Consider the following 27,614-nt stretch of genomic DNA (forward strand, 5'->3'; position numbering starts at 1 on the left):
TATAAAGTAGATGAGAAGTGTGCATCCAGCACTGCACAGCTTGGCTCCAGTATTCTAGATGCCTGCAATGGAAGAAGTGCATTCAGAAAATAAATGGATGGAGAAATGGATGGACTGTTTAAGCTGAATGATTCATGTGACGTATAAGCAAGCACGGGTATGTGCTTCCAACTTTGAGGGTGATACTACTGGGACAGGCTCCATCTTCCAATGATCCTCTGATGGAAGGAGTGCATACAAGGAATTAATGGATGGTTATTTTAAGGTGATTGTAAATGTTCCGAGTATAAGCTCATTGGCTTGTGTGCGTATAGGACTTGATTCTGCTACAATTCCAATGCTGCTGAAATAGCCTTGGATTCCTACACTTCACAAATGGGATCCAGTGAACTTGCTGGCTGTGATACTTTAAAATAAGTGCAAAATGGCCTAGTATAAGTGAATAAGGATATGTGCTTCAGGTATTGAGCCTGAAGTTGCTGGGATGGGCACCAGCTTCCCATGTGTCAGTAATGGAAAAACTGGGTTGAGAAAATGGATAAATGGATAATTTAGACTCAGGTCCATTGCCATTCTGCATTAAACATTAATTACAGCACATGACTGATTTAAAATGACTTTCTGTATAATAACTCAGATTAATGATGCACCGTTTTTGTGTCTTTATTTCACTTATCTTGTCACGGTGCCTGTTGACCTGCTTATGTAATTAATTAGTACGAGATTACTGATCACCCAGGGCTTCGAGACGTATTTAAATCAGAAGCCTTTTTGCAGTACAGTCTATAGATCAGAACAGGGAGACTGGCGTCGCAGCTTGTGGTGACAGGGGAATAACATCCCTTTCTCCGCAGACGACAGGGGTAATAACTCCTGCCTCTCCAGGGACGGATTGAGAAAGGCAATCGCCAGGGGCTGTGAAGCAGGAACGCTTTGGAGAATTGAAAGTTAAAGCATGCACGGGTGTTTTGCCATTGACAGAAAACAACGCAAACAATAGATGCTGCCGCGTTGTGTTTTATCTTTTCATTTACACAGCCTGACAAATCCTAAAGTGGATGAAGTGGAAGTGCTGTGCTTCTTGTGCTAGCATCCCATGATAACATCTGAGTAACACACAGAATTATTTTAGAGGATGGCTTAAAAAGGGTTGCACTGGAACGATGTGTTGTTCAGGATGAGTTCTGCCATGTTGTTATAGGACACGCTCTGAGCCTTCACAATCCAGACCTCACTTGTGTGTGAGTAAATGGAAAAATCATTAAATCAGAGCACCAGCTGAATCTGATTTATTAAACACTTTATGAAAGTATCACTTTGACATCATAGTGGCACAGTGGTTACTACTTATGCCTTACATCTTCTGGGTCCTTTGTTCGACTTCCTGCCCACTTATTATCTGGGTGGTGTTTGCCTGTTTTTCTTTTTTCAATGAGATTTTCTGTAAGCACAACCGTTTTCTCTGTGACTCAAAATTACCCACGTATGTGTGACTGTGAATGCATTCAGTGATGGACTGACATCATCAGTGTTGGAATAAGTGGATTTGGAATAATGAAGGAATGAAAGAAGGGCTGAATGTATGATTCGTAAGTTATTTTAATGGTGTGCAATGCATGATTTTACAGCAGGGAATCAAAGTAGTGCACTAGTTAGGTTAGGTTAGGTAGATATTATCCCAGAGGGTTAATAAATATTAAAAATTAGTACTGCTAACACACAAATAAAAGGACCTCTGTTCATTTCCAGTTTTTCTTCAGCGACTTCCTCTTCCCACTCTAATCCTTTGATCACAGAGACTCTTATGTCTTTACCTTGCAACAAAATCTTTTCATCACCCTGAAATTCTAACCTCTAAATGTGTGGTCAAAGATCAGCCTCTTTTAATTATAGTCCGTGATCACTAATGAGGAGCGAAGCAGAAGAGTTTTGCTTTGTATGTAGTTTTGTGAAACTGCCCATACAAATCGTTTTTGCTTGCAAAGTTCAAGTGTGTGTTAATGACATGTTTTAATATGTGGGTTCTGTGTCTTTGCTACGTTCTTATCTGATGAAACTGAATTTTGGAGGCTTCTAACAATTTTTGCTTGTCATCGCAAAGTTTATTTTTTGTTTGATTTCATTCCATTCTGTATTTTATATGACACAGGTGACATGTCACGTGACCACAATTCTTATCTGGGTTCTGTCATAATCCCTTGATATGTTATGAGATGGGCTCTCTCTAGGGATTATTGTGAGAGATAAGAAAAGACCAGGATATAATAACACAAGGTGAGAATTGTAGTTAAGGCCAGACCAGTTTGACACTGGAAGATCATAAAGAAGCACGAGCAAACACAGCAAAGAGTAAAACCAAATATCTAGGTTCAGGTCAGAAAGGGGATCAGAAACAAAAATGAAGACTAACACTAGACCATCTTAAATTGCAAACTATTGTTGAAGATTTTTGAAATGTATTCAACCGAGGGCCCCTAAAATGATGAAAACTAACAAAGACATAAAACTTGTGTATAAAAGCATGTAGTTACTATACATGGAGATTTAAAAGTATTTTTGAGGTTAAAAAATAAACAATATTTCCACCTATGGATTATTACAAGCAAAAACTGCCACCTACTTCCTAGGCCACAATCCATTACCTCCTTGATATTTCACGGCTTCTTCCATGTAGCTCCACATGGTCTCATTTGCCTCAAGCACCATGTGCCTGCACATTCCCAGTGCCGTTTCAGGCTTGTGTGAACTAAACTGCACAGGATGGTAAATGATTCAAAGAATTAGAATAGGGAGACAGGATTAGATTGGGAGACTCGGAGTTAAAGAGTCTAATTAATAAATGAGGCCCAGGTTATGAAACAATAATTGTAGTAAAGAAACAGAATGAGAGGATCAGTAACCAAAAGTTCATGTAACTAGGGCCAAGAGTAACAAAAATTAGTCAGACACAAATAGAATTTGTAACCAGAGGCGTTTAACAAACAGCATTAAAACTTGGACAAACCAGGACAGACAAGGGACTGACCTTTATACCCCTTGATCTTTGATATCACAATGTCCATGACTAACGACCACAAAGCAACCATCAACACTAATGTTCCAAAACGGTGCTGCCCATTGAAAAAACAAGATGGCACTACAGGATAGTAGAAAAAATAACCAACATTAGGTAAAAATGTGTTTATAGGTACAGTATAAGTATAATGTTATCACTGGAATCCTGGGTCTCAAAACCCTTTGAAAACAATGTATAAAATATTTTTCAAGCTGCAGAAACTCTATAGAAAAGAATGAAATGTAAACACAATTTGTTTTGCCATTTTTTTGCAAAGCAAATGCCTAATTTTCACTGTTAATTAAATTTCACATGAACTATTTCACTCATCCCTATTGATCATGTTATTACACCGGAAACTCTCCAATTTTGTTTAAAAGATTTTAAATTCTTATATCTCAGACAAATTCTTATCATTGTAATTTTATTCAGTTGCCCTGTAATATTCAGTGATACGACTCTTATTGGGTATGTCCATCTGTCCATTATCCAACCCGCTATATCCTAACTACAGGGACAAGGGGATCTGCTGGAGCCAATCCCAGCCAACACAGGAAACAAACCCCGGGAAGGGCACCAGCCCACCGCAGGGCACACACACATACACCCAGCACACACTACGGACAATTTAGGATCACCAGTACACCTAACCGGTATGTCTTTGGACTGTGGGAAGAAACCAGAGCACCTGGAGGAAACCCACGCAGACACGGGGAGAACATGTGAACTGCGCGCAGGGAGGACCCGGGAAGTGAACCCGGGTCTCCTAACTGCGAGGCAGCAGCGCTACCCACTGTGCCGACATTTTGGGAATGTTCTGTTCTTAAACCTGTAACTCTAGGGTGATAGGAGGAAATTGCTGGATCTCGCTAAGTCACTTTTTCTCATTCCCCTATAATGAATTTTTTGGTCATACAAATTATTATGTATTGTTATCTACACCACTTTTTAGTTAGATATGAGTTCCTAATAAAAAAAATCCATTGTTCTAAAATCTGCATTTTTTGGTTCTTGATAGGAAATCAAATTCCTACTGTTGTCTTCTGTTTTAGTGGTGATCATCAGATCTTACATTACCAAATTTTTCCTTGTTATAATATTGCTTATCATTCTACTACCTTACACCAATACTGTATACAGCTATGTGCCGCATGACATCCATTATGGCAACATCCAACAGCATTTACGTCTGTGGTCCCATGAAGTTATAACGGAGTTCAGTAATCCTGATCACTGAACGGGATGTAGCAGATGTAATAGGACATAGTGAAGACAACCAACTCCTTCACACAACATGTGACTCTTATGTCTAATGTCTCCTACATACTGTAAAATGACCCAAACAACACAGATAAAGATTTGAGGTACCACCTTGGTAACCCCTTATAATTTCAGTTTGAGCTGAGTAAGCACATAGTTAGCTGCAGTAATATCTTTACAGACACAAGTCCAAACAGAACCGAAGTACATAACTGGATTGCCGGTTAACAAAGGAAGATGGTAAGAAGTGTCAGATTCAGGAGGATGGACACCGGAGATGATTTAAGTGATGGTAGGGTCGTCAATCACCCGGTCTGAAGAGGGAGAAAGAGAGAAAGGATCAGAGAACAGTGCCAACCCCTGGCTCAGCAGGTACTTACATTTACTAGAGCCCATATGCTGTCTCCCACGCAAACTTTCCATCATTATTTTAATCTGAACTTTCCCTACTTACAAATAAAAAGTTTGTAACTTTTGTATTCTTTGACTTGTAGACATCAGCACCCGATCTTGTGTATCCTGCCTCTCTGGAGCGTTGTAGTGTCATCTCTCTGTAATTAGTCAAACCAAGTACACTACAGTATCCCATATAGCTTTGCTAAGTACTATATGTAATATTGTGTTTGCATAATGCTCTATTTCACAGAATGTATTGTGGAAGTTAAGCGGCACATACCTGTTTTCTTACTAGTTTTCTTTTAGTTTCATGTAACCATATTTTCATCTGAATCAGGTTGGTTTTGAATATTTATATTTTAAACCTGAAATTATCTGGTGAAAGGAGTACTGCTTGTTTATACTGTCTTTTAAGTTTAGTGTTGTGCTCAAGATAGAATATGTTGTGCTCGCTTCTATCACTCTAATGCTGGACTCTGCTGGTCTTCATTCTTATTAAACCATTTGTTCAACCATCTGAAACTACAAACCCACGCTGCAGGCTATTTAAAATCCACCCATCCATCCACTTTCTACCACAAACACACCCTATATACAGTATGTGTCCAGTAGGGAGTGTTAGCTTCATGGATGGACCAGGTTTAATGCTGGGTGGTGCACAATGGAAAGATAGTACTGTTTAAAGTCACAACAGCGGCGGAATAATCACAACAAGAGCAAGAAACCTATCACACTACAGATTAATAGTTTTATAAAAAAAAGAATATTTCATAAGCATATTAAATGATTTCAAAGCTTCAGTGAGACATTAAAGGTTGACTGGATTTCATGGTTTCCTACACCAACACATTCATCCATCTGATTGCTACACCCAACAATGCACCTTCAATTATTTCCACTGTCGAGATGGCTGGTAGGGGGACCCAGCCGGGATGCGTCGGAGGACCGGAGGAGGGCTTACGCCTCCCTCAGACCACGAGGGGGCGACCGCCCTGGCTGCTTTGGTGGCCATGGGTGCAGGGCTTTGAAGCTCAACACTTTAGGGGCCCGTGGTCACCGCCAGGAGGTGCCCCAATGCCTTGGGGATCCTGGACTTCAGCACTTCCGCCACACCCAGAAGTGCTGGGGGGAAGAAGAGCAGGGACACCCGGAGTGCTTCCAGGGATGCAGCCGGCACTTACGCCACACTGGGGCGTGTGGGTGGAACATTGCTGGGAAACACCTGGAGCATATCCGGGTGATCATAAAAGGGGCCGCCGCTCTCCTTTCGATGGCTGAAGTTGGGTGAGGAGATGGACCGAGCTGCTTGGAGAGAGAGTGGAGGCGGCCTGAAGAAAAGAGGCAATGTGAGGCCTGGACTTTGGGGAGTCTTGGGGGTTTGTAGTGCACTAAACTTGTAAACAGAAATTGTAAATAAACATGTAGTGGTACTTAACAACATGTCTGCCAGTCGGTTTGGGGCTCGTTCCACACCACTCATCCATCCAACCACACAACCCATCTTTTCAGTCTTTACACACATCTTATACTGTACATGTATCCTTGATAACCATTCACCATGTCCAGTTGTCTAAATTCATCTACTCACATACCCAGGCTTCCATCCATCCATCCATCCAACCATCAAACAAAAAACACAATTCACATACAGGTTTATAGGGTCAAGACTGTCATGTGTACAGTGAAATTCTTACTTACATGTGCTAATCAACTTGCAACATGTTACTTGTAATCAAGGTGGATTATGGTACTGGGGACATAATAAACATTTGGATCGACTGTCACCAGTCAATGCCCATCATTGCAATCCATCAATTCATGCATCCGGGTCCATCCTTGTAACCACCCAGCCACACACGTATTCATTCTCTCATTAATACATCCAAATTCATCCACTCATCCTTTTAACCACCCACTCAACCACTAAAATAAATGTGTCTGCCAAGCAATCTAAACCCACCTATAAACTTATCCATATTCCTATCAACAGATGCAACCACCCATCAGGGCAGTCATCCATGCATCCAATCGTCCATTCATGCAAGGCAGTTCCATCCTTACCCCCAGACATCTATGCATGCATTCAGCCTGTCCAAATCTTCAGCCACATATCTGTCTTCCTGTCAACCAATCTATGGACAAGTTCATACATCTGCATCCATCCCCTAGGAAATCTCTGGAGGGAGAGAACCAAGTGAACATGGGGAGAAAATGCTATACAGAGAGGACAAGCAACACCACGTTAAAGTGTGGCCCAGTAGATGTGAAACAACAATGCGGAAGTTGTTCACAGAAGATCAGCAATTCATTTTCACTCTGGGTGTTATTCTATAAAGGTGGTCTTGCTCTGGGACCGCCATCTGCACTTCAAGAGATGTGTGTATGGCATGTACGGGAAGTGTTTTATAAATTGTACATGAAATAAAAATGATGTATTTTTGGAGGCCATCTGTGTTCCCTTTCAATAAAGAGACTTTGGTTGTTTTATTTGTCAGCAGCCATATCACCCTGTAGCCCTAGACTGGTTGCCCACTGAAGCTAAGCAGGGTTGAGCCTGGTCAGTACCTGAATGGGAGACCTTCTGGGAAAAACTAGGTTGCTGCTGGAAGAGGTGTTAGTGAGGCCAGCAGGGGGTGCTCACCCTGTGGTCTGTGTGGGTCCTAATGCCCCAGTATAGTGATGGGGACGCTATACTGTAAAAAAAGCACCGTCTTTCGGATGAGACGTTAAACCGAGGTCCTGACTCTCTGTGGTCATTAAAAATCCCAGGATGTCTTTCGGAAAGAGTAGGGGTGTTACCCCGGCATCCTGGCCAGATTTGCCCATTGGCCTCTGACCGTCATGGCCTCCTAATCATCCCCATACACTGATTGGCTTCATCACTCTGTCTCCTCTCCACCAGTAAGCTGGTGTGTGGTGGGCGTTCTGGCGCACTATGGCTGCCGTCGCATCATCCAGGTGGATGCTGCACACTGGTGGTGGTTGAGGAGATCCCCCCCCTTGTATGTAAAGCGCTTTGAGTGCCTTGAAAAGCGCTATATAAATGTAATAAATTATTATAATTAATTATTATATTTTTGGGTGTTGCATGAATACATGTTTTGAACATGAGCTTGAGAATCAAGTGTACTGTGCAGCCAATATTAAGAGCAAAAAATAAATCCTAAATCCAAAATGGACAGAAAGCGTTGTCTTCAGATTTGATACATGTACACGTCACCAACGTGCCATCACATGTGGCAGACGTCTTGTACACTGTACCCTTACGTTGTGCAACCAGGCCGTTAGCAGGATATGCCTTACTGAAGGTGAAAGAAGTACTCACTTGAGCTCATTGAAAAGTAGATGTGACAGTAAATTTTTCAGCCCGAGATGGGAGATCTTGTTATAGCAGTCAGGATGGGGGTCAGGGCAGCGCCTGTTTATGATTGAGGAAAAGAGAAGTAAATTCATTCTGCTTCAGGCACTTTGTCAAGTGCCAGTAGCTTACCGTTGAGAACCAGTCACCCATCACGGTGTTATGGCCTCAGAGGTCACCCCTCGCCCATAAATCAGCGCCGCTGCAAAGCCTGCAAAACCTATCGCAGCGGCTGACGAAATGAAAAATAAAGAGGAATGCAGGGTTCCGAATTGAAATGGCTCTGAACGGCCCACCACATGTTGCTGTTTAATATAATGCATGCCTTGCTATTGATCCCCGGGAATCAAGTCATTAAAATGTGCTGTTTTTGTTTATTGGAATGAAGCAATTAAATGGTTCGCTTATGCCAGCCCCTACCTTTTCTGATGAAAACCATTGATTTCTTGCCACAACTTTATAAGCGACAATGTTTTTGATTGCTCCTGACAAACCTCCTTGGAGTGTTAATTAAAATTGTACCAGATGAGCAGGTGTGAGAGATCATTAGAACGTCCCCGATTTATACATCCACACTTCATATTCTGGAGCCTTGCATAATAAATGGGGCACCAGAGAGAGGCAAGAAAAGTAATAACTTCATCAGCAGAAAAAGGGGCAAAAAAGAGCTTTCTGCTATAAACTGGTGACAATATTCTCAGTTTATTTGTTTAATCCCTATTTTAACTTCTAAGTGGCACTTTTGCTCATGAGGGTTAGGTTTTTAATTATATTTTTAAAAATCTACAATGGTCTACTAATGTGTGACGTTTTCTTTACCATAGTAGCATAACATGTTTCTATCCACAGGTCTTAAGGTTCTTGAACAGCCAATCACAACAAAAAATATTGTAACATAAGAACACATATATTTATGTTGTTGTTTCTATGGGCATAAAAAAGCCCCCAAACCCCAGACACAAGTCCTGGGTTCAAATAAATATTTTTTTTATTTGAGAAAAGACCTTAGATAGCCTTCTTCTTATTTTACAATACAATTCTTTTTACCTTTCCTTGCCTTTCCTTTTTATCTTCCAAAACCTCCTTAGGTGAGTGTCACCTGACTTCACTCCTAACTCTGACTAACCGGGGTGAAACAAAGGGCTACTTTTAATCGAGACCTAGGAGTACTCCCATTACACCTGCACTTCAAAATGGAGACACTTCCAAATCAGATGGTAGCCTGCCTCCAGCAGCTACCTCTAGTGGCACCCAAAGACCCCAAAAGGGCTTCCCACTTGAACCACAACTCCCATGCTGCCTTGCAGGAGTCCAAACCAGAGAAATACCAGAGGTATGTTGCCATCCAGCATTCTGTGGGAACACTTGGTCCTAGGAGGCAGTCTGCCAACCCTTCATACCACTATAATGGCCCTCTGGACAGAATAGGCACCACTTCCCCAGACACTAATTTAACCAGGATACCCATCTATCAACATCCTTTTTCACAATGTGTGTATATAAATCCACTATATACAGTGTGTGTGTGTATATATGGGCCAGCAATATCACTTCAGAAGAGGCCCACTGAATCAACAAACTAAAAACTTAATTTAAAAGGGCTGGCTCAGTTATGGGGTACACTGAGGACCCCCTGGAGGTAATAGCAAAGGAGAGAATGAAGACAAAACTGAGTGCCATTATGAACAATGCTGCACATCCTCTCTCTGACACACCAACACTGAGGGACTTTCAGCCAACAAATCATTCAGCAGAAATATGTCAAGAAACACTATAGGGGCTCCGTTATGCCAACAGCAATATGTCTGCATAATGCCTCACTGTGACTGGGAATGCCAAGGCAGAAGTTTTCTTTCTTTTTAGTCATTCTGGAGTGTGTTCAGATCATAGGGTGTATACTGTATATATAAATTAATTTATCTATTTATGTAATTATTTATTTAAAGAGCTTCTGTGAAAAGCCAAATTTCCCTCTGGGACAAATACAGTTTTATCTATTTACATACAAGTATGAATTTCAGAGTACTATGTACACTATGTACTATATACATTATGACAATAAACTTGATCTTGATCTCTAAGACTTTCAAGCTCCATTAATCCAATGCATGGGTGGCTAAGCCAATCCCACAAGCATCAGACACTAGACAGGTGCCAACACTGATTGGGGTGCCACTTCATCACAGAGTCTACTCACTCACAAACCACCCCTGCACACAATTCAGAGTAGGGCTGTATGAAAAGTGATCAAACGGTGCAGATTTGAACTTTTTTCTTTGCTTAAAGATCAATAGCATTTGCTTATTCTATGTTTGTTGCATGTGTCAGGACACTCACAATTTATTTATTAAAACAAGTTAGAAAAGGTACTCAAGCAGTAACATCAGGTGTGTTCGGCGACTGCATTAACTGATAGGAAACCATGAAGCTTTTCACATTTTTTTAGCTACTTCATCCAAGAGTCAGCTATTACACTTTTGTTTATTTATTATTTTTGAGACAGTGAGTCATATAAAAAAATAACAATAATAATGTAATTACGTATGTTAGTAGATCACATTAAATGTATGCTTTTTAGCAATACTTTGCCATGACATGTACTTAAAAATGTAGCCTAAACAGGCTTGTGGTGGCTCAATAGCTTTCCTACCCAGTAGACTCCAAATCAAGTGATCTAACTGGGACTGATGTATTATTGCTGGTTATGGAGGGTATGTGGCTAACTGTTGTTAATTACATAATAGAGCAGTACCCAGTAATTACCAAAAATAAAAAATAAAAAGTTCACCATCTAGTTATTAATATTACATACAGCAAGAGCTAGTGGTTCATTAAAATAATATTAATAACTAAAACTGGGCGGCATGGTGGTGCAGTGGGTAGCGCTGCTGCCTCGCAGTTAGGAGATGCGGGTTCGCTTCCCGGGTCCTCCCTGCGTGGAGTTTGTATGTTCTACCCGTGTCTGCGTGGGTTTCCTCCGGGTACTCCGGTTTCCTCCCACAGTCCAAAGACATGCAGGTTAGGTGGATTGCCGATTTTAAATTGTCCTTGGTGTGTGTGTGTGAGTGCCCTAGGGTGGGCTGGTGCACTGCCTGGGGTTTGTTTCCTGCCTTGAGCCCTGTGTTGGCTGGGATTGGCTTCAGCCGACCCCCGTAACCCTGTAGTTAGGATATAGCGGGTTGGATAATGGATGGATGGATAAGTAAAACTTGGAAAGGGGGTGGTTTGATTTATAAAGGGAATACTAATTGTGGCAATTATCTTAAACATTTTAATTCCAGTCTGAAGATACAAAATCAGCTTTTCCATTCCTGGATGAAAAGATAACCCCAGGCAAGTTTATTGTACATGTGATTTCTAAGTAACTCTTTGAATGCAGGTCAAGCTGTAATCTTGCCTTGTCCTTGCTATTTACAGCACGATCAGCCTCTTTGGGCACCAAATAAACTGCATGCTGCAGGCCCAGAGGCACAGTTCCCGTTCTTTATCCATGCTATGATTATATCACTTATGGGAGCTGCATCTTCAGAGGTGGTTAGAGCATGGACTGTACTGTACTGTTACGTTTTCACATGCTGCTGCACATCTTTTCCCATGTAATTATGTAAACACACCGATTAGCTGCAGATTCTTAAGAGTAAAAACCTACTGATAATATTAATTCAGTTCATTCATCCTTATACATGCTTACATAGTTGCTTTCCTCTTCTATTTACTTCCAGAGAAGTGACTTTTTTGTACTTTTATGATTAACTTATCCAAAACCTCAAGGACGAGAGTGTTAGGCCTTGTTCACACGAGCGTTAAAATCGAGCGTTTTTTTTGCGTTCGTAGCGCCGAGTGTTTTCTACACGTAGGAGTCAATGAGAGTGTTCACACGGGCTTCGTGACGTCGCGTTTGTCCGGCAGCGCTTTACGGCATCAAAAAGCGTTGCATGCAGCTTTTCTTGGCGTTCAAAACCCAACGAACGCAAGGAAACCGCTTCTAGTTCATTTTCTGCGCGTTTATTTTACGCTTCGGAGGACCGGATATTTTTATGTTTTCATATACAACATATATATTTTCATATTGCTTATTTTATTTTATTGTCTCATGTATTTTGTAAACCATGAACCTATTAATTTATGTTCTAATATAATATTTGATAACGATTATGTAGGGGGGGCAATCCATGGCGGGGGAGAGGGGCATTTCAGTGTATAACACCGGTGTAAGCGCACACTCGACTACTGATTCCTTACCTCAAAGTGACAAGTAGTCTCTCTTCGGGGCTAACACCAAGTCGCATATTGGTTGATCGGCGTGCAATGTGGCATTTCACCAGCTGCAACAGACAATCAAAAGTGGAAACCGACATCCGACAGTAATTAAAAAACTTGGGAGGAAATTTTCGCATTTCTTCATAAAGCACAAAAAAACTTCCTTTAACCCGACGTTGTGCAGTCAGAGGATGAACCCAGTAGCGGCGATTTTTCTCTCCCTACGTCGCGTATTACGAGTATTTTTAAAACAAGAAGATTAATATCTAACATAGCAAAATGGTCCATATTGAAAGGAGGCACCTCAAATAAAACGACAAGGGCTTTCATATCCAGTTCCCGACACTGCCTCCACAGGTTAACACACAAACTACAATTTGGGCTGCAGGCTGGCGTTAGACAGAGACAAACGAACGCCGCTGTAGAAGTCAATCGATCGCCACCACAAAATGCAACATAAACGTCTAGGACGTTCAGAGCAAGTTCGTTTATCCAAAAACTTAACGCCCGTGTGAACAAGGCCTTTCTGTATGAGCTGCTGGCGTATACAGACCCTTTCCTTGGTGTTGTATTGGAGATTCAAGTGGCAGGTGGACGAGTAAAAGAGGAAAATATACAAACTATAGAAATTGGTGTACCTGCTTGCAAGGTAGATTTGAAACAATAAACTAATCTGTAATTGAAGTCGCACAGAATGTTTGTCTGTTTTAAATCAAATCCACACATTCACCAATGCTTTTTAGTAGGAGATGTTTACATTTCAGAACCGTATACAGCTTGATCTGTTCAAGATATCTCAATGAAAATGGAACTATATCGACAATTTTCTATGAAGAATAAATATGCCAAGTTGTTTCATGCGGACAGTCAGAGAGACAAACAAACATGACATATGCTGTCACACACATGCGCATGTGAGGCAGCTAAAGGGCCTGAATGAGAGTAATTCCAAGCCAGACCAGAGCGTGGCGGAGTGTACTGACTCTTTCTCTCTTTCCACTTCAGACCGATTATGGGAAATTCCACCTGGTCCTGATGACGTCACTTCCAGGTCTAACAACGCCACTTCCGGTTCCGGCCCTAATGACGTCACTTCTTATACTCTGCTTTAAAACTGCCATCTTTGCCTCATCAAGACAGTTCTGTTTTGGACTTGAATTTGTACACAAATATACTCTCAATGTAACTCTTTTGCAGACAGGAATAATTATACGGGTGGCTGCCCCAAATCTTTTTGGAACTCTTTTGTCTTATCTTTGACAATGAATTCTACTTTCTAGTTTGAATACTGGGTGTTGATACAAGAAAGAAAGATTTGATATAATCAATAAACACAGAGACTTTCTGACCTTTCATCCTAACTTCATGGCACCAGTCATTTGCATTCTGACTATACAATTATTATGCTTTAACTGTTACCTACCAATAGTTTCTGCAACATTTCTATCTTAATTTGAAATGTTTCCAGATATGTACAGTTTTTCCTTTTAATTAAATGATATCCAGTGCAATTAATAACTAATAGGGACAAATGCAAAACCTTTTGACTATGTGGATCATGCATGGTATAAGGACAGAAATAGGCAATAGGCTCATGCCAGGTTTGTGATACATGCAAACTTTATGGTTTTGAAATTAATTGCTGGTACAACTGGGCAGGTTTATGGACCAGCAAACTAACTCATTATGGTAATTTCCTTAAATCGTACAGAGGGCTTAATGTATGTGACCAATGAGAACATCATTCCTGTGTAGAATGTGCTGACACACACACAACCACAACAACATTTATTTATATAGCATGTTTTCGTACAAATAATGTAGCACACAGTGCATTACAAGATGAAGAAAAAAAATAAAAATATAAAAATAAGATTAGGCAATACTAAGTAACAAAGAATTAAGTAATGTCTGATGGCCAGGAGGACAGAAGAAAAAACGAAAAAACTTAAGAGGGCTGGAGAAAAAAAAACAAAATCTGCAGGGGTTCCAAGGCCATTACCAGGGGATGAAACTAAAAGAATTAAATTCTGCAATTTTGAAAAGGCATACAAAAATACAAGGCATAGAAAAAAAGGGAAATTTAGAAATCTCAATAACTCAACAAAATTACTATGCACAGTTTTTTATTTTTACAATGTACAATTTTTGTAAATCCAAAAATTAGGACACCAAACATTCTGTAACACCTTCTGAAGTAAACGCAGTGTGCTGATATCAAGTGCAACAAGTTGGTCAAATGACGGTTAATGGGGACATTAGTGATGAACAGGATGGCTGCACCCAAAGATTTCTTTAACAAAATGATGATGGGCAAAAAGAGCACAAAATGGTGCCAAAGTGATCTCACTGCTGCAACGATAAAATAAACTAAGCAGTTGTTCGCTCATTTTTCCATCTATTTATCTACTTGTATATGTTTTTCCAGTTTAGGATTGTGGGTGTTATTAGGCCAGTTTGTTAATTATATTTTGCTTCAGTAGAATGTTTTCTACTGCTGTTGGTCTTTAGAAAGTTTTAATTTCAGATAATTGTACGGTTTTAAGTCGAGATTTTAGCTACAGCCTGCCTTTAGGTTGCAGTACAGTTTAGAGTGGTAGATCACCTTCAAGTCAGTGTATGATTTTCTATCAGTACACCTTCTAGTTGCAGTCTTGTGTTAATTCCCATGTTGGCATTAACCACAGTTTTATCCAGTGCCCGCAGAAGGCAATTTGAGGTTCTTGGGGTGTAGATGGTGCCACTCGTTGTCCATAGTGGGCAGTCTGCAGTATTAGACTTAGACAACTGGGAGTGACAGGGTTCAATGCCTGCTGCCTGCACTTCTTTACTTTCATTAAAGGTGCCCCTCGGTGTGCAGACAGCATTACTGGACTTTAATGAGTGGTGGTGGTGCTGGTGGTGGCTGGGTAAGAAGGGGTTTCTACCTCCTCGGTGTCCGGAGCCCTTTAACTGTATAGTTCCCTGTGCTGCCCCCTATAAGATTCCACCCTGGGCTCCTGACCATGTAACTTATCCACCATCAAATCCACCACAGGTTTTTTCCTTTTTTTTGTCAGTGCCCTCTGTGAGTTGTAGTCTTTATAGTTCGCCAGGTCTGGTTAATGCTGTTCTTGCAGTAACTCAGTACCTTTTTGCCAGCATGCAATTCACGGAATTCGGCAGGAACTTAAAATGCAGGTGGACTTTGTCTATGGGGAGGTCCAGCATGTTCTCTTTGGATTCTTGTGGCTGGCCTAACAGGGTGGGCTGGTGCCTATCCTTGCATCATCAGATCCAAAACACAAACCAACTCTAAACACCAGGGGCCCCATGTATAACGCTGTGTAGAACTCGCACTATAACATGGAGTAAGCACAAAAAGTGGGAATGTGGTTACGCACAGATAAATCCAGTTGCAGGAATCTGTGCGTACTCCAACTTCCACGTTCTTCCACTACATAACTCCCGACCAGCGTGAAAAGTAACGCACGTGCATGCGCCTGCTGTCCCGCCCCAACTCCTCCCAGAATTATGCCTCTTTGAATATGCAAATCAATATAAATAGCCCTTAAGCTCAGCTTTCTGTGAAAAGACAATAGGAAAAGCACAGGCGAAAATATAAGAATTTCAGCGAATACCAAGTGGAGGCAAAAGAAAAACATACTATTTGTTGATTTAAACAGTGGTATAAACAACAAAATGAAGTTGATCGAGTGACATAGCGTGTCAGAGAAACTCAAAAGTTCAAGTTCACAAAGTCACACAGTGCCCGAAATAAAAAACAAGTTATCACATATCAAAGTCGCTGTGAAAAGGCGAGTCGCAGCCCACCGTCTGAGTGTCATATGAAAGCTTATTAGGGTACAGAGAAAAAAAAATAGGCACACAGTAGGAAAAAACCACGAAATGTCAACTTTAATCTCAAAATTTCCACTTTAATCACATAGTTTATTTTGTCATTAAAGCATAACATCATAAACTTCATTTTAAAATCGTTTAATTTACTAGTTTCTCAAATCCCATCGTAAGTAAAGTAGCACGTTAAATGCTTTCTTTGTGCAATGTGTGCGCTTTCTCTTTCTCCGACAGGACAGAGAATCCATTACATTTGTAATATTACAGCTCTCTGAATAATTAAAATACTGAGATGTATACGTGATATCTTTTTCATGGTGATAGGAATAAAAGCATGTTATTAAACATGGGAACACGGTGGAGCAGTGATTGTGCGCGACCTTCGATGAAATTATTGCAGCAGTACTGTCTCTTTCAAGCATACTAACTTCCAATTCCTGTCCTTACTTTTCTTTCCCCAAATACCCAATCGCCACACAATCAGCTCTGTAATAGACGTTAAGCCATCTGTAAGCTTACAACGACGATTCTTCAAAACTTTTAAGGAACATTGAAATATCCTCATAGTACATGTTTAATTATTCTATCCATCTATCCTTCCAGTGTTGCGCCAGCCCAGCAAGAATACAGAGCGAGGCAAGAACAATCCATGAACACAGTGACACCATGTCCTCACATGTTTAATTATAATTATTAACAATATAGATTATTTAAATGAAGTTAAAGTTTTATCTGTATAATATAATCAACATATTTTGCTGCATTTCATCTTAAAAATGATATTGTCATCATATGTAAATACGCGATTTATAAAGTGGCGCAGGTTGTGCAATATTATAGCAGTAGTGCAAGTTTAGTGAGGTGATTGTAATTATAAGTACAAACAGTTCTACAAGGAGCACTGATGGACTGATTGATTGTTTAAAGTTCTTGGGATAAAACTGTTTCTGAACCGCGAGGTCCGTACAGGAAAGTCTCTGAAGCGTTTTGCCATGGCTGTGGCAGTGTGTGCTTCATGCTGTATACCGATAATTCTCTTTCTGATCAGCTGCTGATGTGATTCACACTCAGATACAGTGATATAAATACTCCAAGTGGTGCAGTGAGAGTAATATGGAAAAAGATGATTCGCTGTGGCAAACCCTAACGGGAGCAGTTGAAAGAAGAGGAAGAAGAAGGTGCAGTGAGAGTAACAACACTAAAGCAGTTATGGTATTTGGAATACTATGGCTATTCCCTGGGCCATTATATTGTTACAGGTTAATTACAATCAGATGCATTACACTAATAAACAATATGCGGTTAGTTTCAGTGTATTTATAAAGCCGCATCAGGAATGTGAACCTAAGAAAGAAAGGGTAACCACACAGGAACAGTAGCACTGCTTTGACGCTGGGTGCCGCCAGTCTGCAAAACCGAGTGCAGAACTTGCGTGCGTAGCTTTACACCAAGTTTAGGTTTTATACATCGTGATTTGAAGGTGGAAACATTCGTACACAACATTTCTGTGCGTACGCACCGTTTATACGTGAAACCCCTGGATGCCAGTCAATCACAGAGCACACTCACGTATTACACACACACACACACTCTAAGCTGTACCCATAATTCTAACACTCAATTTTTTGGAATGTTTGAAGAGCAGCTAAATATTCCTAGTGAAATCTTCATATTCACAGCGTCATTCATCAAAATATCCGCTGAGGTTTTTTGTAATTGTGTGGATGCCACTCTCAGTCTTTATTACAGATTTAATGGGGCCTATTGTGCAATATTCTTATGCTCTAAAAGATGACCTATTTAAAGCAGGGATGCTGAGCCCATTAGGAGATAAATTAAACCTAATTGGTTTTATGAGTGTATGCAGAAAAATATTGCCGTTTTTAGCATTCCCACCTTCACAGACCTGGGTTCAAATTCAGGCCAGGTTATTATTTTGAATGTAGTTTGCTTGCATGTTGTCAGTGTGCTCATTCCAAATATATGAGCTGACTCCCTGCACTCAGTTGGCCTGTGTCAATGTTCACTGTGCTGAACTGATTTTTTATCCAGTGTTGCTTGATGCCGAAAAGCTGACAGGATTGTTTTCAGGTCATTGTGACTTTGTAATAAAGAAAGAGGATTAAGGAAATGGATGGAAGGAAGGATGGATGAAACTGGAGCGTAGGTCACACCCAGTCACAACTCAGATTTACGATTCCAGGTGAGCAGCCTTCTTCTTTCCTTTCTTCTAGATAAGATCCATCCATCCATCACTTGATTCTTATGATTAATTATTACTGTGCTGGGAGCAGAATGTGCCTTTTCATTCAGTTGTAAGTATATTCTCCTTTCCATCTTTTTCTTTTTTTCTTAGCTGTCTTCTGTTGGATTGTATTGGTCCAGAAAGATTGACGTATCCAGTTAAATTATATATTTATTCACTACTGCCTTTGTTCTACTCTTTAAACACTGTCCTTTAATGTGTATGTTATTAAAGAGGGCTTCTTTTGCCCATTGTTCATATTTTGATGTAATCCGCTGCACATTGACCACTTGATTATTTTTAAGCATACAGTACTTTATGGGGTGTCATTTGTGAAATGAAAAGCCACTAAAATGGCCCTTTGTGGAGGTGGGGGTGGCTATTCAGGAATGCAGTTACTGAACCCATCATTTAAATTTTGCAAGGCCTTCTCTAAATGTGAATTATATGGTATTATAAAATTGATAGAGAGCTTTCTGTTGGCTGATTGGACAGCAGCCGTGTCCTTAGAGAACAATGACCTTGAAGCTGGCACTGCTGGCTGAGTGCAAAGTCATCGATAACCCGAGCCCTGGCTATCCGAGCTCTGAGCAACAACTTTATATTTAAATTCAACTTGGAAGTATTGTAATAAAGTGTTAATGTACTGAGATTCCTACTTAATGCTGAAAAACACCATGGGGCTGTCTGTGGAATGCAGTCTGATAGGCAATTATTTTATGGGTGCTAGATCTCAATAAGCTGTCATTGGTGAGGTGACTATATGGAGTCAATTTTAAAATGGACAAGGGGAAAACTGAGTGACAAAAAAATTAAACAGTGAGAGAAGAAGCCATTCCAGTCAGAGGGCAGAAACTGGGACCAAATATACATGTGGATCTATCAAACAGAGTGCCTTTCCTAACCAACTATCAATCCAATATGATCTATTGTGGAATTTGTAAGGAGTGTTAGTCTGAAAGAGCAGCTTATACCATTGATCTCCAACAATTACAGATTGAAACAGGGGTACCTCCTGGCCCCCATGGCAGAAATGTCAATGGGAGCCTTTCAACAAGGAAATGTTTAGAGCAAGAAGGAAAGGGAAGAGTAGCTGGAAATATTAATATGCAGAAGTCATTTGGAGTCTTAGTAGGATGGAATTGAATGTCCATAATCTTTAATATAGTGCCTTTCATATCTATCTATCTATCTATCTATCTATCTATCATATAGTGCCTTTCATATCTATCTATCTATCTATCTATCTATCTATATATCTATCTATCTATCTATCATATAGTGCCATTCATATCTAAACTGCTCAAAAAAATTAAAGGAACACTTTGAAAACACATCAGATCTCAATGGGAAAAAGAAATCCTCCTGGATATCTATACTGATATAGACTGGGTAATGTGTTAGGAACGAAAGGATGCCACATCGTTTGATGGAAATGAAAATGATCAACCTACAGAGCCCTGAATTCAAAGACACCCCAAAAATCAGAGTGAAAAAATGATATGGCAGGCTAGTCCATTTTGCCAAAATTTAATTGCAGCAACTCAAAATTGTACGCAGCACTTTGTATGGCACCTGTGTTCTTGTATACATGCCTGACAACATCGGTGTATGCTTCTAATGAGATGACAGATGGTGTTGTGTGGGATCTCCTCCCAGATCTGGACCAGGGCATCACTGAGCTCCTGGACAGTCTGAGGTGCAACCTGGTGGCATTGGATGGACCAAAACATAATGTCCCAGAGGTGTTCTATTGGATTTAGGTCAGGAAAGTGTGGTGGCCAGTCAATGGTATCAATTCCTTCATCCTCCAGGAACTGCCTGCATACTCTCACCACATGAGGCCAGGAATTGTCATGCACCAGGAGCCACTGTACCAGCATAGGGTCTGACAATGGGTCCAAGGATTTCATCCTGATACCTAATGGCAGCCAAGGTGCCTTTGTCAAGCCTGTAGCGGTCTGTGTGACCCTCCATGGATATGCCTCCCCAGACAATCATTAACCCACCACCAAACTGCTCATGCTGAATGATGTTACAGGCAGCATAATGTTCTCCATGGCTTCTCCAGACCCTTTCACTTCTGTCACGTGCTCAGGGTGAACCTGCTCTCATCTGTAAAAGCACAGGGCACCAGTGGTGCATCTGCCAATTCTGGTATTCTATGGCGAATGCCAATCGAGCTGCATGCTGCTGGGCAGTGAGCTCAGGGCCCATTAGAGGACATGGGGCCCTTGGGTCACCCTCATGAAGTCTTTCTGGTTGTTTGGTCAGAGACATTCACACCAGTGGCCTGCTGGAGGTCATTTTGTAGGGCTCTGGCAGTGCTCATCCTGTTCCTCCTTGCCCAAAGGAGCAGATACTGGTCCTGCTGATGGGTTATGGACCTTCTATGGCCCTGTCCAGCTCTCCTACAGTAACTGCTTGTCTCCTGGAATCTCCTCCATGCCCTTGAGACTGTGCAGAGACACAGCAAACCTTCTGGCAATGGTACATATTGATGTGCCATTCTGGAGAAGTTGGACTACCTGTGCAACCTCTGTAGGGTCCAGGTATCACCTCATGCTACCAGTAGTGACACTGACTGTAGCCAAATGCAAAACTAGTGAAGAAACAGTCAGAAAAGATGAGGAGAGAAAAATGTCAGTGGCCTCCACCTGTTAAACCATTCCTGTTTTGGGGGTCATCTCATTGTTGCCCCTCTAGTGCATCTGTTGTTAATTTCATTAACACCACAGCAGCTGAAACTGATTAACAACCCCCTCTGCTACTTAACTGACCAGATTAATATCCCATAAGTTTCATTGACTTTATGCTATACTCTCATTAAAAAGTGTTCCTTTAATTTTTTTGAGCAGTATATCTATCTATCATATAGTGCCTTTCATATCTATCTATCTATTTATTTGAAGAGCTTCAGTAAAAAGCCAAATCCCCCCATAGGGACAAATACAGTTCTATCTATCTATCTGGCATATAGCACCTTTCCTTTTTGCAATTATTTATTTCCAGAACACTAAATGAAATAGAATCTTTGATCTATAATTCTATTTTTTGCAAATATTGTAAAAAAATTTTTGAATGATGCAAGAAAACTCCATTGAACTGAATCTAAACACAGTATGGTTGGTATTTTGTTAGGAATGGATCATGAGGCTGAAAACATAAACATAAATTTATTTCATTATAGCTGAGTAGTTTTAATTTAAATCAAGTTAGCATCTTAATATAAGCTAGTATAAATATAGTTTGCATTAAATGTATTAATTTCTATCCATCAAACCCCGTTAATCCACTTCATGGTAGTGGGGGTCATATTATCCAGTCATATGTGAAACGTTTGAACCCCTGTGATTGGGAATAAAATGTTCACCCTTTATAGGAACACAAATTTCTATCCATTTTCCAAATGTTGCAGGATCCTGACCTGAATTTGTCCACTGCAAAGCACATTCATGCTATCTATTTGATTTTAGGTCAGCTTTCAATCAAACACTTATGATTTTTTAACATGAGAAGAAGCAACAATTCCAGAATAAAACAGCCCGACTGACACAGAGACAACATGGCATCTCCACAAAGATGGTGAGTGGATCGAGAAATGAACCCGAGACTCTGGAGCTGAACATCAATAGCAATAATAACTGTTTTGACCTGCCATGAATATTATCCAGAAATCACTTATGAACCCATGTACAACACAATTACTCCATTCTAGGATCACAAGGAGTTTAAACCCATCCTAGCAGGGTAAGGCACACCAGCAAGATCAGTAAGCTCTCAAGATGGGAACCAATGCAAAGTCTGTTGAAGTTTAGTTCTTGCTTTGTAATATCCTTGATGCTGGGACGGAGCTAGTGTAACGGAAATAAAAACAGAGTAATGGATGGATGGAAGTGATGTTTTCATTCATCCATTTATCAAACATCCAAATGTAGATTTTAAAAGAATTCTATAGATTTATGTTGGGAGTCAAGCCTAGTTCATCACTGAGCACACATATATTCACTCATACTAAGTTAACTGAGAGGAATAACTTTGAGATATGGAAGAATGCAGAATAAACGTTTAAAGACATGGATAACACTAGTAAATTGGTAGAGGTAGGGGCTGAACGCATGTCTCTGGGGTTGTAAGGAGTAGTGTTATGTGTTCTGCCATCATGCAGTACTGTCTCACTGAAACAATTAAATACACATTAATAATAATAAGATTAAAAAGTTAGACTTTGACTTTTGATTTTGGAAACTGAATCACCGTTGAAAGGGTCAGGTTCATTTCAATCAGAGATCACTTTCAAAATTACATTCCCTACTCCAGACTGATGCATCGTTGAGTCTGCTTATCTCTGTTTCCCTCGCCTCTGTCTCTCTAGTGATTGATGGATCACCAGTGTTTGAGTGCCACACTGCTGCTCTGCCTGTGCAATTTATACTAGTCTTAAAAAAACCCTGGAATGTTTCTTTGGTGCACAGTATTTTCAAGTCAACTGCTTTAGACACACTGATTTTTATGTGTCATCAAGCTTTCCCGTGCAGGGTATAATAAAAGATGAGGAACTGGCATTTGTGAAGGGTCAGAAGTGATGATAGAATCTCGAATCATAGATCTGGTCTTTAGGCTGCTTCTTGCTAGTGTCATGATATTGTAGCACCGGCACCTAATACCATAATGGATACTTTGCTCTTTACATGGCTCTTTTAGGAGACTTACTGTCCTTAAAATGACAGCTCACCATTGCCACACAAGAAGGAATTCTGTTTTCAGAACTGCAGGCTTTCTCTTTTTATAGGTGTCCCTGCTGCTGGTGATGGAATGCCAGTTCACACTTATGGTGACACATCTCTGGCTGATGCCATTACATAGCTGACCCTTTGAAGCTGCTGTACCCAGTGACCACTTCCAAATTCTTGAAATAGCACAAAACTCTTTAAAAGAGCAGGGCAGTCAGTTACTGTGGCAGTCAGTGACAAAAGCACATCAGCAGAGGTCTTAAGTACTTCACTGTTAGGTGGAGCAGGATGGATATTAGCTGGCATGCAGTGCAGCAGAGGTGTTAAACACTGCACTTCTATGTATTGATCTGTTGATCACAAGTGAGCAGGTGAACCTCCTTGTCTGGAGCTGCAGATGTATTAATCTCTTATCTGTGTTCTTTCACTGAACCCACACTACAAAAACCATTCCAGGTCCAGATCTCAGCTTTGAGATTCTCCTTCCTTTGTTGCTCTGCAATGCCTCTGCAATCTGCCTCATTGTTCATCTGCACAGTTTTACTAACTGGCCCTGTTTCATATGGCTTACCTTGGGTCAATGGTAACTTGATCCCATTTCACCCCAGGCCAATGGACGTTAGCAAATAGCGAAGGGGTGGTGGACCTACAAAGGGAGCAGTCTCGCAGCAGTCTCCCCACTGTACTAATGCTGTAAAATGGTACTCCAGATCTTTGATTTCATGCTGAAGACTCTCCAGTAACTCCCAAGAAGAGCCAAGCAGGTCCATTATAGTCTTCATGACACTTGCTAAAATCAGATGGTAGGTCTTCATCCCACTTCGGACACCAATGTAGTGCTGTGTGCCAATATGGATCCTTTGTACAGTGGAACCTGGGGTTACGACCATAATTCATTCCAAAACTCTGGTCGCAACCCGATTTGGTTGTGACCTGAAGTAATTTCCCCCATAGGATTGTATGTAAATACAATTAATCTGTTCCGGACCGTACGAGCCGTATGTATTTTTTAAAGATTTTTAAGCCAAAAATAGTTAATTATACCATAGAATACATAGCGCAATAGTAAACTAAATATAAAAACATTGAATAACACTGAGAAAACCTTGAACAGAGAAAACTAACATTGCAAGAGTTCTTGCTATAGCCTTACGAACCACTCTCTGTAAACACTTTTTTTAATGAGTTTTAAGCACAGAGAAAAAAACGAACATTTGAAAAATCTGGAATTTATACAAAAACTAACCATAAACAACCAAGAAAACTACCCTTGCATGAGTCGAGTTCTGGCATAAAGGAAGTGAGGAGGAACTGGGTGGAGAGGAGATTACAGTTTTGAGGTAAAGTCTGTGACGATGCGGGTTCGCTGCATGCTCCTATCTCACTTCCGTGGGCCCTTAAACCCACCACCGTCGGTAATGTTACCGGTGAGCACGACAATGAGGCACTACAATGGAGCAATCGGATGGTGCAAAAAGTGCCAAGTGCTTTTAATAAAATCAACAAAACAAAAATCAAAAACAAAGTCCAAATTAAAGTGCAGTGCTTTCAGAATCCTTCGATAAATAAATGATCCCATAAAAACAGAAGTGAAGTGGAGGTTAAAAACCAACAGAAAAAAGTCTTCATTAAATACAACAACATTAAAACAATGCTCGAAGCAGTCTCTTTAAAAACAAGCCTGGTGCATTCTTTAACTGCCTTCTCGGCCTTACTGCCTTCTTTAACTGCCTTCTCGCACTCTCGCTCACTTGCACACTCTCTCTCGCTTGCTCGCTGCACAGGGAATGCACAAGGAGAGACTGAACATGTGCGGAAATCATCGCCGTGTACAAACCGGAAGGGAAACTGGCTTGTTCATCACCTGAGTGTGTGGTCATGAACAGATGCAAAAGTTTGGCAAACTTTTTGGTTGTAACCCGATTTGTACGTGGTCTGAGACGTTTGTGACCCAAGGTTCCACTGTATCATGCTGACCGTTTCATGTTGGCATGGTATCTCCAGGTTGGCACGATGACACATATAGCTAATACTGCTTCCAAATGGATGCAGGGCCCTGGGCTTTAATTCTTGTTTGGTCACTGTTTGGGTGGAATTTCCACATACTCCTGTGGTTGTGTAGATTCTTTTCTAGCTGTTCAGCTTTTCATCTAAAAGACATGCATGTTTAATTATTGGGGAATTTTGTACTAGCCCTGTGTGAATGTGTGCATGTCCAAAGTTGGATCTTCTTGCCCAGAACTGTCTTGGCCATCTCATCAATGAAATAAATTAAATTAATTTGACAATGCTGTAGCATGTTATGTTTAGCAGACATCACTGGACTGACTTTCACCCAGTGCTGCTGGAATAAGATGCTAACCCCTACGATCCTGATTTGGATTAGTGTTGTATGAGAAGATTATATTATATTACGGTAAGTGGCAAATAATAGACTGGTTCCCTGTACAGACCCACGGACGGCATGATAAGACTGCAGACCTCCAGGACCGTGAAATAGATAATAATATTAATATTATGTTACATTTAGTAGACAATGCTGTACTCATTGCCTGTCTTGGGCTGAGTCCTGCCCAAGGTCGTCATGATAGGCTGCAGACCTCTAGGACCCTCAATTAGATTTGGCAGGTTTTGGAATATAATCTGATAATCTATAATCAGAGATGAACTGGTACCCCATCCAGGTTTGGTGTTTGCATTGAACCCAATGCTTCCTGAATATGCCTGAGCCCGTGTTGGATTGAGACAGCAGAAGTGGCACCTTGTGCAGGAATGGTCCCTGCCTAGTGTTATCTATCTATCTATCTATCTATCTATCTATCTATCTATCTATCTATCTATCTATCTATCTATCTATCTATCTATCTATCTATCTATCTATCTATCATATAGTACCTTTCATATCTATCTATCTATCTATCAATCATATAGCACCATATCTATCTATATATCTATCTTTCTTATAGTGCCTTTCATATCTATCCATCTATCTATCTATAAATCACAATATGCTCCAACTCCACATTGCTGAATTAATTAATGTGAGTTTGAGAAAGACATGTTATTTTCAATAAATAGCAACGTATCGGTGCCCCATGTAGGGTTGGGGCATGTCTCATGCCCAGTGTTACCTGAATAGGCTCTGTTCTCCTGCAACTCTAAATGAGATTGGGTGGATTGGAGAATCTTATGTTACATAAGTGTCACATATCTAACAAGTGTCCTGTGATGCCTCAGAAGTAAAAATACAAAGAAATCATTGCTGTCAGGTGGCGCTCTAGGAGATGATGGAAGTAAATTTGGCATAGAACTGCTAAAAAAACAGAAGAAAGTCCCTTCTTCATCTTCTGCTTGGTAAAAAGGCTTGAGGAATTTTGGCCTGTCGCCAGGCAGGATACAGATGAACCTTTTTGTGACTGGAGAAATTTGGCAAAAATATGAAAGAAGAAGACGAAAATAAAATAAAATAGATGCATTTCTCGAATGTGATGGAGTGGGGTTGGCGTCCCAAAGCTACCTCAGCTGCCTCTGGTTGCACAAAAGCACACATCAGCTGTCAGCTATCAGCATTCAATGTCAGAGTGAACACAATGGAACAAGCAGATGGTCTAAACAAAGCACACAAACGGTTTGATGCTATTAAAAGCTTTTTACATCAACTTCCACTGTTTCATCTACTAGAGTTTGTTTTGTGTCCCAAATGGCCTTCTTAACCCTTTCCATGTTTAAACTATTGTTTCTTTGCAGAAGTGCAGCATTTTGTAAAAACAAAACCACAGACGTACGGTATGACGAATTTGCTCCTCTTCGTTGTCGGCTAATCCCTCTCAAAGGGAAGGGTGGACCTCACAGAGCCTGCTTCAGACTTCAGCATAAACACCTGCACACACGCACAATGTGTTCACTTTCGAGTGGTTCTAACTAACTCCATCCCATACAGTAGTGGGAGGAAAACCTCAAAATGACAATTTCACTACTTTTTATAATGCCTTCACTTTTAACACATTTTTTTGGGTTGCAACCTTGTGCTGAAATTATTTAAATTCTTCAATCCCCCCATCAAGCACCATTCAATACATAAGAATGACAAAGCAAAAATTTGAGAGAATTTTGCAAATTTATTTAAAATTTAAAAACTGAAATATCACACTGAGACATGTTTTCAGGCCCTCTGTTGAAGCACCTTTGGTAGCTCAATCTTGGTTTCAGATGACCAGACAATCTCATTTCTCATAGTCTGAGGGTCCTTTAGATGCCTTCTGACCACTCTGCCATAAAGCCCAGATTAGCGGAGTGTTGCAAGACTGGTTGTCCTTCTGGAAATTTCTCTCACCTCCACACTGGCTCCCTGGAGCTCAGCCAGAGTTACCTTTGGGTTATTGGTCATCTCTATTACCGGGGCCCTTTTCCTCAATTGCTCAGTTTGGCAAGGCAGCCAGATCGAGGAATAGTCATTGTTCTTCCAAATTT

This window comes from Polypterus senegalus, chromosome 14 (genome assembly GCF_016835505.1).
Source record: "Polypterus senegalus isolate Bchr_013 chromosome 14, ASM1683550v1, whole genome shotgun sequence".
In the NCBI taxonomy this organism is placed as follows: domain Eukaryota; kingdom Metazoa; phylum Chordata; class Cladistia; order Polypteriformes; family Polypteridae; genus Polypterus; species Polypterus senegalus.